Genomic DNA, 13,888 nt, shown 5'->3' on the forward strand with positions numbered 1-13,888 from the left:
AAAGAGTTGGACACGACTGAGCAGCTGAACTGAACTGATTACTGTAAGTTCTAAAGGCCAGAAAGGTAAATGTTCACATTTCAGGAATTACGAAGACAAAGAGGCAGCCTCTTGCTGATAAGAGACTCAGAGCTACCTGTAGGTGGCGACATTGGCTAACCTGAGGGGCAAGCATTCGGGTGCCACTGTTGGCAAATTACCCTGGGAGAGGCTGTCATCTAGCATCACCCTGTTTTTAATAAATGTATGTATCTATCGGGAGAATGGTTTCTAACGGAGATTATTTATTTGGCTGCGTGGCATGGGGGATTTAGTTCTTTGACCAGGGATTGAACCTGGTCCCCCTGAAAGGAGAGTAGAGTCTCAGCCACTGGACCACCAGAGAAAGTCCCACCCCTTCTCTTTTTCAACTTCATCTGAGTGGGTATAGATCTGAGAGAGGGGCCGGGGTCAGGGAGGGCACCCCGCCTACCACACTCACAGCATCTGCCACCTCCCCCTGGCTGCCCTCCGAGGTTCTCCAGTCACCCCTCACCCATTCTTTATAAGTCAAAACAGAAACCAGGAAAGACACGGTTTTCCCAAGCGATGTGGCTGACTTCTGCAGAGTCACAAGTTTCTTCCAGATACCTCATTTTTTTGCAAACTCAGCTGAGGGTTCTGAGGGTTCCACGGAAACTTTCGGAGAGACATAGTTGGAACAAGAGACCCCTCAGGCTTGTGCGTGTCTGCAGATCAAGAAAAACTAAGGAGGGGATCCGGGGGGATCCCTGGGAGGCTGATTCAAACCCAGATCACTAAAGGAAACTGAAGTCCAATATGCCCACCACAGGCCGGGACCTCTTGCAGAGACAGCCAAGTTGTGACTGTCTTGTGTTACGTGGGCCAGGCATGAGTATTCAGATTTCCGTCAAAACCCTGACAGCGTCCACGGCAAGTTTCCTGAGTGACAACCGCACGCCATCCTGGATCACACCCACCCGTGCAGCCTGTCTCTGACGATGCTGTCCAGCCCCTGGACCCTGGTGGGCCTGGTACCCAGCCCCAGAAGGTCTGGACACGCAGAGATCCCCCAGTGAATCCTTCAAGGTTTTGTTTTGGAGAAGTTCCTCACAAATTCACCGCATCTCTTAACAGAGCAACCTCTTAATGTTCAAATGGTTCTCCTCCATCCCCTTTTATAATCATTCATGTCACACAAATTACCATCCCTACATCCTCTGATTCTGCCCTCACAGCAGCCAGTAGGGTGATTTAGGCTGCTGGGCAGTGTCCCTTTGTGCATGGGGCACCAAGACCCAGGAAGCTTCTGTGTGCTCCTTCCCTGAGGTCAGAGTGGGTTGGTGGCAGGACAAGAAAGAAACTCAAGACCTTTGATTCCTGGTCCAGAGCTTGATCACCACACCAGCCTGGCCTCCTCTGCTGTCTCAGCCTTTAATAATTAGTGAGCGGCATATCCTTAGATTTATAAGCCTCATTTAGTTTATTATTGTTTTGATTTCTTTGGCTGCACCGCTCAGCTTGTGGGCTCTTAGTTCCCCAACCAGGGATCGAACCGATGCCCACGGCAGTGAAAGCTCCGAGTCCTAGCCACAAGGGCCTCTCTAAAAATGTCATATAAAAGAAAATTCTTACCATGAAAGAAATGGATGTTTTCCAGCCTGCAGCCATTGTTGAGAACTGACAAGTCTTAATGCAGAACAAATTTTGGAACCCCAAGTAGAGGGGATGGGATGGGAGGGAGGGAGGGAGTGAATTAAACCCAGCCTGATTGGACTCACCCTTTGCTTTCTTTTACCCTGTTTCCCTCACGTAGATGCAAACTGTGTCACAGGCTGCAGGGCTCAGAGTGTGTGGATAGTGCCCTTTAGCCCCCATGGCCAGACAGGCGCTGAATTCTGTTCCCCAAGGCTGGGCCAGGAGGAAGGAGGTCAAGTGGGGCATTCGGAAAATCCAGGACATCCTTGTCCTTGAGATGAGAAGTGTCCCCAAAGCACCGAGGGTGGATGCCTCGCCCCCCTGTTCCTAGAGGGCTTCGATGAGACTAGAAGTGCAGTGGTGCAGTTGAGCTGATCTGCGCTGGGAGCCGTGGCTGTCTTTACCATGAAATCAGTTGAATGCTATTACATCAGCCTCGTGACTAAGGGCGAAAGCATCCAACCGTCCACGAGACAGTTTTTGCTAATCTGCCCTCCCCTCAAGCAGCACGTAGGTAGGGAGACGGTCTCTCTCTGTCTTTTTTTTTTCCTACCCACTTTGCCTCAACCACACCCAGTCGTACCCGGCTTTATACCCAGTTTGTAGATATCTCAGGCCGCCTGTGGCTGAGTCTTGATTCACAAGGTCGAGTCCCTCTCTGGAAAAAAAAATCATTTCAGGGTCCCAAAAGGGACCTCAGAGCTAACATTGTCTTCTGTCAGCTCCAACAGAGGGGGCTGACACGGCACACGGTGGGTACGGAGATGGGGTGCAGGGCGACGGTGGGGGGGTACTGTAGGCAACTTTTCTTGTATTTAAAAATCAATACACTGTCCAGATCCTGAGCTTTGAGACCCCAAAGGAGCAGAAGCCATCCTCCTAGTGCTGATGGCCTTCTGGAAGGTTCTCTCTGAGAGCTGGCTGGCTGCGCTCCTGCCTGGAGCTCCCCAGCTTCAGAGCTAGGCTTGACCCAGCTGCCAATCTCCAAAATAAAATCAATGTGTGACCTTATTCACCAGCTGTACCAAAGAAACTAGCGCAAACCAGGGCCAACTTTGAAGCCAAAAAGGGAAGATGAGAAGTTAGGGGAGAGAGAGAGAAAGAACGGGGGTTGGGGGGAGAGCAAAACTTGGCTGGACATGAAAGGTGTCTTGTCTGTCTGTTCCCCATTAGGCTCGATTCTCTTGCAATCTGCAGCCTCGACATAATTCTCTTGACCAGAAACTCTCCGGAGAGATAGTGTCAGGAGGAAAAACAAACAGAATAGCATCTCGGACAGCAAAGTCACTTAAAAAGCTATTGGGGGGTGAAGGGCGGTAGGGAAGAGAAGTCAGCTCCTAGGGGAGGGTGCTCCTCATAGCAGGCCGCCCATGGAGGACCACTCCCCTGGGACAGAGACACAAGAGAGAGGGCTGGTGGGCCGGGCGAGGAAGCGAAACCCCAAGTCCTCTGCCCTCCCAGCCTCTCTGACACCTCAAAACCCACCTTGGCTGGCTTTCCCAGCTGTGCACTCAACACAAAACCCCACGGTGCTGGGCTTTTCACAGCCTGCAGTGCATGGAGGGGACTTCAGAAGGATTACCTGAGAAAAAAGTGGGCCCAGTTTGTCCTAACTCCACTTCTTGTTTCTGACTGCTGCCAGCAGCCAAAGGCTGAGAACTATAAGCTGGCAGCCAGCTCCCCAGGCTGCAAGGCCTGTTCGTCCCCCCAACCCCCTTCGACTTGCCTTTGAGCAAAGCGACTTGCCTTTGAGCAAAGCCATTGAGTGTTCCAGGCCCCACCCGCGCCTGCAGGAGCCTGGGGGGGGAGGTTAGGACTTTGGAGTCAGGGAGCAGTTCTGCACTCAAGTTTCTGGGGCAGGGATCCTGTGAGAGGAGAGGGTATTGGAAGAAAGACTAATCAGAAGAAAGTAAGAGCTTTTCCCTGCCTTTCAAACTTGTTTATTGCTAGGATATCTGATTTCAGCGGAGGAAGCCGGCACTGAAGCAAGATTTTTATTGGCCCCAAGCAAGAGGCATTCGGGGTTTGCCTTTGAATTGGTTTCCCCAAACCTGGAAGGACAGAAGCACCCTCACTGCTTTGGTGGTACAGCTCTGTCCTTTGGGGGCCCCCGGACTCCCTGTTTTCCTTAGCATCCTCTAAATGCCCCTTGGAGGATGAGGCGGGGAGCGAGGGGGCCCAGAGTGGGAGGTGGCCTCATGGATATTTCAGAGAGGAGAGTAGAAGAGGGGACAAATAATTAAAAAGTTCAGGAATTGGCTCCAGGGCTGCGCTCTCTGCCCCCCTTCCCCCGAGCAGGGACCTGGAGGAGGGAAGGTCTGGTCTGGATGAAAGCTCAGTGTCTCTAGCTGATGGGGCTAGGCGGGCTGCTCGTAGGGCCAGGCCTGATGGTTTCAATGTGTGTGGAAGATAAAGCCAGATCTGCAGAGGCAGGCCCTGCCCACGGCCCTCCTCAGCTGGGCCGGCGAGCTCCGGGGAGGGGGTTTGCCCAGCTGGGCCATAGGCTCCAGGGGCTGCTGCCGACCCCCGCCCACTCCCTGGACTCCCCACGGACACTTTCCTGCCCAGACAGCAGCTGTTTGGGGGCTGGAGGCCTAGCCCGCCTGATCTACCCTTGGGCACAGGCTTCCTGCCTTTCTCTGGCTTCCCAAAGGGGCATCTCCTCCCCTGGAGAAAGAGGGGGGTACCCCTCCATTTGGGGGCTTCTGGGTGAGCCCAGCCAGCTCACCTTTTACCCTCTCTGCATCTGACAGCTGGCTTTCCCTGGGATTCCCCCTCATCACCCTTCCCCCTGCAAACCACAGGTGACAGGAGGGGCCCCGGAGGGCTCAAAGTGTCTTTGCAGCTTGATCCCTCCACGGGTGGGAGCTTGCTTCTAGGGGTGCCAGGATTCTGGGGTGTGCGCTGATGGTGGAGGGCAGCCCTCTGCCAGGAAGAGCCTCTGCCCTGGTATGGCCCTCTTCCCAGTCCAGGTTGGGAGCCAGGAGGTCCACGGAGAGCCACCTTTCCCCCCACCCCCCCAGGGGCTCACAGTGTCTCTGTGTCTGTGTGATGGGTTCCTGCCCGCCCCCCAACCCCCCTAGCCCGCTCCCAGAGTGCTCTGCTCACCTGGGACACCCAGGCCCTCTTTGGCAGCCTCCGTGGCGTTTGGCGCTCTGAGCTGAGGCCCGGAGCCTCCTAGGGCAGGAGGTGGAGAGCAAGGAACAGGCCTCTCACTGTGTCCACTGCGAGGAACCCAGGGCCTCAAAAGGGTTTTATGGAGTGAGCTTGGGAACCAGCTCCCAGGGAGAGGAGCTGCAGGCGCAGGAGTAGACAGACTGCACTGGGGGAGGGGAGCTGTGTGCGTGCACACGTACTCATACACACACAGGCACACGCGTGGCCACGATGCTTGCTCCAGGACTCTGACACTCTGTCTGGGTCCGAATCCCCAATCTGTTCCCTGCCAGCCACATTCCTTCGAGCCAGAGACTAAGCACCCGTGGTGCCTCCGTCCCCCCAACCTGTAAATCGGGCCTCATGGTGTCCTTGTGACATTTAAATGTGATAAAGCCCGTCACGTGCTCTGCACATAGTAAGTGCTCATTGAGTATCAGGGGCCAGCGGTGGACCCAGCCCGGCTCGGCTTTGCAGTCTGCTAGAATCTTTGCAGAGCAATGGGGCGAGCGGAGCGCTGATGGATGGAGCAGATAACTGTGGAAGTCGGGGGGGGAATCGAGGCGGGGGGAACTGCCACCTTCCTTCAGAAATGAAACAGGAGCCTCTGAGGCTGAGGAAGGGGACCCTCCAAGAGGCAATTAAAGCCTTGAGAGCCCGACCGTCTCCCCTTGGGCGTCTGACACTGAGAGGGTCACGGGGGCCGTGGTAAGGCCACGTTCCCCTTCACAAGCCAGCCCAGGACAGACACTCAAGCCTCCCCTTCCAGTTCCCCTAGCTTGAAATGAAAGAGCCAGCTGGAGACTGGGGTGCAAAAACAGCAAAAGCTGCCCAGAATGAAACCAAAACACCACACCATCTCACAGGAGAGGAAAGGAGAGAGAGAAGCACACAGAAGGGGACCTCCGTGGTGGTTCAGTGGCTAGGACCCCTGTTTCCCAAGGCAGGGGGCCCCGGGTTCAATCCTTGGTCAGGGAATGAAGGGCCCACATGCCAAAGGTCCCACAGACTGCAACGAAGATCTCAGATCTCATGCGCTGCAGCGAAGACCCAGGGCAGCCAAATAAATACTAAAAAAAATAAAAAGAAAGAAGAGTACAGAGAGGAACAAAGAAGCAGAGAGAGGTGACAAGACAAACACCAAAGGACCAGTTCCAGAGCCCCCTCAACCCCAGCCCCACGGGCCCACCAGGCGCCAAGAGGACAGCTGCTGCCGGGAATCAAGGTTCCATGCAAAACCCAACTTTTCCAGCCAAACAGAAATCTACGGAATTCCCTGGAGGTCCAGTGGTTAGCACAGCCAAGGGCCCCGGGGTTCAATCCCTGGTCAAGGAAGTTAAAAAAAGAAAAAGAAGTCCACTCTGCCAGGCTGTGTGAGTAAGGACGTTTCTCTGAGATCCCTTGTGACTGGAGGGGCTTCCCACGCGCTGCAGGCAGCGGGAAGTGACCTACGGGCAGGGGGCGGTGGCGCTGGAAGGTGACAGTGACCCAGAGGATCGGGCTTGGGAATCTAAGGACCGCCTCTAGGAGGGGCCGCTCCAGAAAGCCCGCGGGTTTCCAACCACCCCGGAGGCCTCCTTCCCAGGTTGCATCTACAAAGAGCAGAGAAGTCAAAGGAGGACCAGGTCACAGCCGCCGCTAGGAGCAGGACTGGAAAGAGGCCCTGTCTTGCTTCTCTTTACAAGCTCTTGCGCACTGCTCCACTTCTTCACCATATGCGTGTATTCCTTTGATAAAAATAATTCTTGTAAATAGTGGTGAGGGCTGGAAGCAGGCTTGGCTCTAGACAAATGTTTGAAGTTTGCCTCAACCTGGGCCTCCCTGCCACAGGCTTTGAAGAGGAAGAATCACCCCCCACCCGGCCCAGAGCCCCAGGGGGTGACCCCAGACGTGCCAGGCCAGCCTGGGTCGTCCTCCCCTCCCGCCTGCCAGAATAACGCCGCACCCTCCACCACCAGCCGTCTGCTCCTCTTCTGTTTGCCTCAGCCTCCCAGGGGTAAGACGGGGGGCGGATGTGCAAGCCTCGGCCCTGGGGTGCGGAGACTGACCAGGGACTGACACCCGCCCACCGCAGGGCGCCGGGCAGCCGCTGTGGGAGGGGTGTCCTGAGAGCCGGGCCCACCCAGCGGCTCCGCAAAGCGCCCCAGCACAGCATGGAGAGGCAGGTGGCCAGTGACACACACACACACACACACACTCATACACACCCAGTCACACATGCACACACACATATACTCACACACAGTCATAACACAATCACACACACACATACACACTCACATACACACATAGACATACATACACTCACACACACATACACTCACATGCACTCACAAACACATATACACACACTCAACACACATACACACACATACACACATACATACACACATTCACTCACACACAAACACACACATACACACATACATTCACACGCATACACTCACATACACACACATACACACATATACACACACATATATACACACTCACACACATTCACTCACACACACATATACAAACACACACACATACATTCACACACACACACACATGCACTCACAAACACATACACACACTCAACACACACACATACACTCACACACATACACACACATTCACTCACACACATACACACACATACACAGTCACACATACATACACACTCACACTCATACACACACACACACACATATATTCAGAGTCACACACACACCCCGTCACAGACACACACACATATATACTTACACACTCATATACACAATCTCACACACACACTTACACACACACACAGGCATACATTCACGCACACTCACACACACATACACTCACATGTAGTCACACACATGTACACACTCATACACACACTCACACACATACACACACATAAACACATACACATGCACTCACACACATACACATACACACACTCATAGTCACACACACTCAGACACACACATATACTCACACACCCTGTCACACACACACACTCACACACACTCACACACTTGTGCCCACACATACACTTACACATATTCACACATACACACAGACATACACTCACACATGCACACACTCACATACATACACACACTCACATACATACACACATACATTCACACACGCACTCACACACACACATTCACACACATACACACACTTGCACACATATACACACACTCACACACATATACACACTCAGACACACACTCACTCTCACACACACACACACTCACACACACTCTTCTGGCCAGAGTTGCTTCTCCCCGCTCTAGGCCCTGAATACTCTGACCCTGGTAGGGCTCCGGGAGGGGTTGCCGGCCTGGGACTGGGCCCCATCCTCTCGGCGCCTCTGAGGAGAAAGGCTGTGGCTGGAGCAGCCCCTGCCTGAGGGTTGGGGAGGAGGATCTAAACAACCATTACGGGCCCCAAGGAGCCCCAGCACCAGATGGGAAGTGAGAAGTGATGGGCACCAGGAAAGCCCCCCGAACCTTGACCTGCCGAGAGGCCCCGGGAGATCCCAGGCAAGAGAGGCGCAGCGTCCCTGAGCTCTGGGGCGCGCAGGAGCTCACGGGGGGCTCGAGGGCTGGCCGGAGAGAGGCAGGAGCAGGAGAGGGCCCTCATCCACCCTCCCTGCCGCTGCTCCCCACATGTCCTGAGCCCATGGCGCCACGATCCTCCCTGCCCCAGGCCTGATCATCCTCCAGGCCGCTGAGCTGTCACCTCCTCAGAGGCCTGTCCTGACCCCCTCAGGGTCCTCCGGCCCCGTGGTGCTCCCGAAGGCCCCCTCCCCTCCCCAGCACTCGTCACGGTGTGTGATTGGACGCCCATTCGTGCCCATCCTGGCCTCTCCTAACAGGCCCATTGACTCCATGAGGGCACCAAGCTGGACTCCCCCAGCTCCAAAGAGTGATGGACCCAATGCTTGATTTTCTCCCCAAATCTGACCCTTCCTGAGTCTTCTCCAGTTTCATAAACAGGATTCCATTCTCACAGCCTAAGCCAGACACCTAGGGGCCCTCCTGGACAGGTTTTTCTCACTCTGCTCACTGTGTCAGGGATCCCAGTGGACGCACTTTCCACCCACACCCCACCTCCCTCACCACCAAGGACTTCACCCACCGAACTGTCACCCCGACCTCTGAGCGGGTCTCCAGGCCCCGTGGTCCTCCCACTAGAGTCATCCACCACACAAGAGGCAGAGAGAAGATGTGAAAGTCCATCTCAGATCAGATCATTCCTCTTTTCAAACCTTCTACACCTCTCTTCTTGTTCAGAATAAAATCCAACATTCTTCCCACGACCTTCAACGCCCTACGTGATCTATAACTGAGGTCTAGGATACCATGTCCACCGCCTTCTTGCCCTCCCTCTCACTGCCGGAGGGGTAGCCACGCTGGTCGCTGGCTCTTCTTTGATGGGTCACAGCTGGGGACCTCCCACCATGCTGCCCTGTCCCCCCAAATCCCTGGGCCACTTCCTTCATTCCTTCAGAATTCTGCTCTAAGATCACCTTGTCAGAGAGGTCTTCCTCACCACTCTTTTTTTTTATTGAAGTATAATTAATGTACAATAGTATATAAGTTACAGGTGTACCATATAGTGATTCACAATTTTAAAGGTTATATTCCTTTTTTGCATGCATGCTCAGTCACTTCAGTGATGCCTGACTCTTTGCCACCCTATGGACAGTGGCCCACCTCCTCTGTCCATGGGATTCTCCAGGCGAGAATACTGGAGTGGGTTGCCATGCCCTCCTTTAGGGGGGAATCTTCCTGATCCGGGGATCGAACCTGCGTCTTCTGTGTCTTCTGCATTGCAGGTACATTCTTTACTGCTGAGCCACCAGGGAAGCCCATATTCCATTTATAGTTGTTACCAAATATTAGCTATATTCCCTACATTGCATAATATATCCCCAGAATTTCTTTTATATGTAACTGTTTGTACCTCTTACTCTTCTACCCCTATATTGACCCTCCTCCCTTCCCTCTCCCTACTACTGATAACCACTGATCTGTTCTCTCTATCTGTGAGTCTGTACCTTTTCTGTTATATTCACTATTTTGTTACATTTTTTAGATTCCACATATAAGTGTGCTATTGTGTGGTATTTGTCTTTCTCAGTTTGATTTATTTCGCTTAGTATACTTCTCTCCAAGATCACTATGCAGTTACAAGTGGCAAAACTTCCTTCTTTTTTATGACTGAGTAGTATTCCACTGTATATATACACCTTCTTTATATACTCATCGTTTGATGGACACTTACATTGCTTCCATTCCCCCATTATTATTTCCTTACCCTGTTTAATTTTGCTTCACAGATCTTATCCTCACCCACTAGATTAACAGATTCACTGGTTTATTTACATATTATCTGGCTCCCTCTGCTATAACATTACCTCCATGAAACCGTGGACTTTATCGTCTATGCACTGACTGCTGTATATTCAGTGCTCAAAACAGTGTCTGGCACATAGTAAACACCCAGTAACTGTTGTTTAAATAATTAAAAACTCAGGAACACTTTGCTGAGCAAGTTAATTAAATGTCTCTTCTATTCATTGGTCACTAAAACAGGCTGGAAATCATAGAAATAAAGAAAATAATAGTCTCTTCTTGGACCTTCTGTTCTAGTGGAAGAGTGAAATAGATAAGCAGTGAACTATAACAGGACAAAACCAAGCAGGTTTCAATAAGAAACACACCAGCCGGCCCTATTAACATTGACTGAGCATGTGAATGTGTCAGGCTGGGGTGTTTTGTTTTGTTTTGTTTTGAATTTACTTTTATTTATTTGGCTGCATTGGGTCTTAGCTGCAGCACATGAGATCCTCAACCTTCCTTGTGGCATGTGGAATCTTTAGTTACAGCATGCAAACGCTTAGTTGTGGCCTATGGATCTGGTTCCCTGGCCAGGGATTGAACCCAGGTCCCCTGCACTGGGAGTATGGAGTCTTAGCCACTGGACCACCAGGGAAGTCCCTGGGGTGTTTTCTGACTCCAGTCAACTCTCCAATTCTCCAACCCCTACTGGGAGTCCTATAATTTCATTCAACTTTGACACTGACTACTTTACACAGACCACACAAGCTAAGGGCTCAGTTCCCCAAGACTGCCTCTACTTCAGATGTCCTGGGGCGCCCATACTTCTGACCAACTGACTATAAATCAGAGATTTTTGTGACCCCCTCTTCAAGTTCTATAGTTTGCTAGAACAGCTCACGGAACTCAAGAAAACACTTTATTCACATTTGCTGGTCTATTATAAAGGATACCAGTCATAAATATACCTATGGCTGATTCATGTTGATATATGGCAGAAACCAACACAGTATTGTAGAGCAATTATCCTTCAATTAAAAATAAATAAATTTAATTATATATATAAAAAAGGATACAACTCATCACTTCTGCTTCCAGCCAAGTGGAAGCAATTCGTAGGGCAGGGTATGGGCAAGGGTGTGGGGCATGGAGCTTCCATGCCCATCCTGGGTGGGCTCCCTCCCCCCACCGTGACTGTTCACCAACCCAGAAGCTCTCTGAATCTTATTGTTCAAGCCTTCTTGACCAGCCCCCATCCTGAGGCTAAGAGTATAACCCTTATTAGCATAAACTCAGCTGTGCCAGAGGAATATCAGAAGATACTCCTGTCCCTCAGGAAATGCCAAGGGTTTTAGGAGCTGGGGGTCAGGAATGGGTGGGCATGAAGACCAAATGCAGTACTTCACTGGTGTCCAGTGGTTAAGAATCCACCTGCCAATGCAGGGGACATGGGTCCCATCACTGGTCGGGAAGATCCCACAGGCCATGGAGTGGGAGCCGCAACAACTGAGTCCACGCTCTGGAGCCTGTGCTCTGCATCAAGAGAAGTCACCGCAGCAAGCAGCCCACGCACCACAACCAGAGAATAGACCCCCGCACCTAGAGGAAGCCCTCACTCAGCAACAAAGGCCCAGCTCAGACAAGAAAATAAAATTAATTCATTCATTTTTTTTAAAGACCAAATCTATTTTTATAGTATATCACACAGGCACCTTTGACAAGTAACTGACATCATCAACACAGCCCTCTGAAGTAAATATTTTTTCACCCCATTGCACAGATGAGAAAACTGAGGCCAAGGCAGATTAAGTCAGTTGCCCAAAGTCTCAAGACCAATAAAATGGAGAGCCTGGGATTTGCATCTAGCTTCACTTTCATGCTCTTAAGCATGATCATCATGGTGCAGAAACTCATCCATCATTTCACTTAAAGGGTGAGTCAGGTTTTTATGGAGACAGAGATTATGAGTCCCTCCTGTGGGAGGGTCTAAAGTATACACAGGCACCTCGTAGGGGGCGATGTCCAATCTCTGAAGGGAAGTCCTTAGAGGTCCAGATACTTATCTGGGTAGCTTCCCACAGTTCCTATTCATTCCTCCTGGTTGAGGCATGAGCACTCTGCTATGAACCCTCAGTGTCACAGTTGCAACAGGATGGGCGGCTTAGCAGAGTCCCCACGGGGAAGTTCAGGACAGGAAAGAGAGGACAGAGCTCAGAGGACCACCCCAGAGAGCCTTCCTGGTGGGGAGGTGGGATAAAGGGGTGGTGTTCACGGGCTCTGAGCCTCCATGTCTCTAAATTAATGGCGCCCTGGAAAAAAGTCATGCTGGCATTATTGATCCAATTATGGGCCATGACCTCATCCACTGTTATCCTGGGTCTGTGTTAGGATCCTGCCTCTGGCATGAGAAGGCACAGAGGGAACTGGAAAAACTAGCAATTAAATTCAGACATCCCGAGTGGGGCCTCTGACGGCCGGGAGAAGAAACCAGGGCCTGGAACTGGGAGGTGCTGGATATTATGAGCTCTGATTCTGTATGTGTTTATAATCTCTCATAGCCTTTTTTTTTTTTAATTTATATATTTTTATCTTTTGGACAGGCTGCGAGGCATGTGGGATCTTGGTTCCCTGATCAGAGATCAAACCCAAGTCCCCCTGCATGGGCAAATCAGAGTCTTAACCACTGGACTGCCAGGGAAGTCTCTCTCATAGTCTTTAGAGACTATTCTCTTCTAGCCACGGTGTGGAGCTCCTCGGGAAAGTCTCTGTCTCCCTTGACTCTGCTGGAAGAATAAGGACTGGAGATCCCTGTTCCACCACTAGCTATGGTTTGGGGGGTGGATGTCTGTAAAGGTTCAGCTCAGAGAAGGCCAGAAAATAAAAATGAGACAACCTTAAGCAGAAGTGAGGGGATTTCTTGGGGTGATTACTGAGGGCGCCTTCCTACCCCAGAAATTATAAAGCTCAGTGGTTAAAACTGGACTCTAGGACTTCCCTGGTGGTCCAGTTGTTAAGAATCCACCTGCCGGGACTTCTCTCGTGCTCCAGTGACTAAGACTCTGAGCTCCCAATGCAGGGGACCCAAGTGCAATCCCTGGTCAGGGAACAAGATCTCACATGCTACCACTAAGACATGGTGCAGCCAAATAAATAAAATAAAATAAATTATAACTTAAAATAGTTAAAAAAAAAAAAAAAAGAATCCACCTGCCAATGCAGGGGGGCATGGATTTGATCCCTGGCCTGGGAAGATTCCACATGCCACGGGGCAACTAAACTCCTGTGCCACAACTAAAGAGCCCGTGCTCGCGAGCCTTGGAAATGTAACTACTGAAGCGCCAAAAGCCCGTCCTCCACAACAAGAGAAGACACCGCCGCTAGAGAGTGGTCCCCACCTGCTGCGACTAGAGAAAAGCCCACGTGGCAGTGAAGACCCAGCACAGCCAAAACAAGTAGATAAATACATTCATATTTTAAAATCCTGATTTCCATCACTTCCGGGCTGTGTATCCTCGGGTAAGTTTACTATTCAGGGTGCCTCTTCCCCTTTTGTCCATTAAAACAGCCATCCTCACCCTGGTATGAGGACAAAATGAGCTAATTCTCGTAAAATGTAGTCGCAAGTGCCCGGCACATAACAAGCCCTCAGTAAACGCTGGCTGCCCTGTGCTAGCTCTGGTCTGCTCTGGGCTTGGAGGAAGGGGACA

The sequence above is a fragment of the Budorcas taxicolor genome, chromosome 24 (genome assembly GCF_023091745.1).
Source record: "Budorcas taxicolor isolate Tak-1 chromosome 24, Takin1.1, whole genome shotgun sequence".
NCBI lineage: Eukaryota > Metazoa > Chordata > Mammalia > Artiodactyla > Bovidae > Budorcas > Budorcas taxicolor.